General features: G+C 42.6%; 1 non-coding gene across 1 annotated transcript; it reads left to right on the top strand.

Annotated features, from left to right (window-relative positions):
* Positions 1 to 438: 438 nt before the first annotated feature.
* Positions 439 to 547, top strand: LOC117086443. The gene has a single exon (XR_004438356.1). It is a non-coding gene; the product is annotated as a U6 spliceosomal RNA (small nuclear RNA).
* Positions 548 to 2,927: the final 2,380 nt, after the last annotated feature.

Genomic DNA, 2,927 nt, shown 5'->3' with positions numbered 1-2,927 from the left:
TCCAGCAGCATTCTCTTATGACTGGGAAAAGTGCCAAATACCCACAGATCACTCAGCACAAGGTCGAGGGCTGACTGAGCAAGAAGGAAAAGCAGACTGAAGAAATGAAGACCACATGAAAGGAAAGTATTTTGCTTTCATGGCTCTGTCTATAAAGTCCACATGAAGGTCAGTATGACATAAAAAAGATCTGGCTGCTACAGCGAGGATGGTGGAGGATGCAGAATATTTGCTAGTGTAACAGACAGAGGAGAGGTGGTCCCGAGAAAAATCTAGGTGAGTGTAATGTCCTGGAGCTAGACCACAAGGGTCCCTAGATGTGACCTTGAGCAAATCGGTCTTTCTATGCCTCAGTTTCCTCACCTGCAAAAATAAGTTTATAATTACGGCACCTACTCCATAGATGTTGTGAGGATTCCATGAATAAACATAGATGAAGTGCTCACTTTGGCAGCACATATACTAAAATTGGAATGATAAGAGAAGATGATTAACATGGCCCCTGCTGAAGGATGACACACAAGTTCATGAAGCGTTACATATTTTTTACCAAAAAAAAGTTTAAGTGAAAATAAAAATATTAAATATGGATGGAATACTTAGTACAGGGGTTGTGGTGGTGGTGGTGGTTTTGATTATATCTGCCAATGCTCCTGCATAAAGCTAAGAGACAGAATGGAACAGAGAAAACAATGCCCCAGGAAGAGGCAGCAGAACTCTGCTTTCTGCAGAAGGCACAATAAAGGAAATCAGGCTTCTTCAAGGTCAGGCAACACAGAGGTCTTACAATAGCAATAGCAAATTAAAAACACCAAGAGTCCAGGTCATTGAAATAGGATCATCCTTAGACTGTAAACTTTGTACAACTTCATTCAGATAGACTGAGAAGTCTTAGCAATTTCTATTAAAATTCTCACAAAGGAAAGAGCCCATTCCAGTGCACACAAGTGTGGGATTCAGAGGAGTGAGGCATTGACAAGAGGCTTTGGGACAATGCAATACTAGGGCCAAAAAAGAAAATTTGTCAGGGTACATGGAGCCAGGGCAGAATGAATTCTTCTGGCCTCTCTCTACTGAAGGGCTTACTGATTTCATAGTGAGGAAAAACAAGTTAATAGTAGACCAACGATCTTCGCAGACTTATATTAATACATTTGCTTAAGCTAACTGTCTAGTAAAGTACCCATAGCTCATTCCATAGTGTGGGTTCATCAATGAATTCTCTCTCGTTTTTTGTTTGTTTGTTTGTCTGTTTTGAGACAGAGTCTCACTCTGTCACCCAGGCTGGAGTACAGTGGTGTAGTCTCAGCTCACTGCAACCTCTGCCCCCCAGGCTCAAGTGACTCTCATGCCTCAGCCTCCAGAAGTAGCTGGGATTACAGGCATGTGCCACCACACCCAGCTAATTTTTGTATTTGTAGTAGAGATGGGATTTCACCATGTTGGCCAGGCTGGTCTCAAATTCCTGGCCTCAAGTTACGCTTTCGTCTCAGTCTCCCAAAGAGCTGGGATTATAGTCATGAGCCACTGCATCTGGCCTGAATTCTTTTCATTCATTAATTCATTCATCAGATATTTATGGATTGCTACAGAACACCATGCCTTATGCTCAGGAATGAGAATCCAGTGCTCACAACTTACTGGGGGAGATAGAGTGTAAGCAACTGTTACATTGCAGACTCAAGTTCAACAGGAGTGGTAAGTGCCCAAGGATCCCAAGGACAGAGGACCACTGGATTGGCTACAAGGATAGATTGTAAAGGGTCTTAAAGCATTATTAAGAAGTTTGAATTTTATTCTGAGGGCAATGGAGGGCCACAGAAAGATAAACTGACTTAAATGCTCTACCGGTATTGTTATAAATGATTGCTCTGGGTGAACTCTGAAAATCTCATCCTGATACTGGCACCCAGAATGAACTGAATTAAAATCTCCCCTTGGAAAATCATTACCATCCAAAGATGATTCGTTTTGAGGACGGCTCTAAGTTACACTTTCCTCACCCAAAAGCTGTACAGAGGTAGCCAACAGCTTCTCTGCAGTTCAGGAAAGAAATAAAACAGTGACCCAGAAATCCTCAATCTTAAATATATATATTGGAATCATATTTAGGCAAACAATGTTTTCATTTACTGTAAGATGTCAAATATTATTCAAGATCAGAGGTGCCCAAGGCCAGTCGACTACTAAAATTTTAATGGCAAAAGGAAGGAATTTGAGTCATTTTGTGGCAAAAAATAAAACTACAGCATGCTGGATAGAGGCCAGCTCCTCATTGTAACAATCAGGGCATTGCTCTTCCTACATTTGAGGAATAGTGTCAAAATCCATGCCAGAATGTTTATTTTATTTTCTAAAACTGTTTTAAGAAGGATTTCTCTGTGGTAACCAGAGAAACCTCGTGCCTGCTGAGGCAGGCAGATCACGAGGTCAGAAGACAAAGACAATCCTGGCTAACACGGTGAAATCCTGTCTCCACTAAAAAATACAAAAAAATGGCCGGACGCGGTGGCTCAAGCCTGTAATCCCAGCACTTTGGGAGGCCGAGACCGGCGGATCACGAGGTCAGGAGATCAAGACCATCCTGGCTAACATGGTGAAACCCGTCTCTACAAAAAAATACAAAAAAACTAGCCGGGCAAGGTGGCGGGCGCCTGTAGTCCCAGCTACCCGGGAGGCTGAGGCAGGAGAATGGCGTAAACCTGGGAGGCGAAGCTTGCAGTGAGCTGAGATCCGGCCACTGCACTCCAGCCCGGGTGACAGAGCAAGACTCCATCTCAAAAAAATAAATAAATAAATAAAATAAAGTCTCTACAAGGGCGGGGTTTAGAGGCAGCAACCCGGTTGGAAGAGATTTGTCATGAAGCTGCCTTTGGATAATTAGTAGCCTGTATTCAGATTATATGTTTATTTGTAATGACATGGAG

Source organism: Trachypithecus francoisi, unplaced genomic scaffold (assembly GCF_009764315.1).
Source record: "Trachypithecus francoisi isolate TF-2019V2 unplaced genomic scaffold, Tfra_2.0 Lachesis_group1, whole genome shotgun sequence".
NCBI lineage: Eukaryota > Metazoa > Chordata > Mammalia > Primates > Cercopithecidae > Trachypithecus > Trachypithecus francoisi.
Note: the sequence above shows the minus strand (reverse complement) of the source record. Positions and strands in the feature narration are given on the sequence as shown.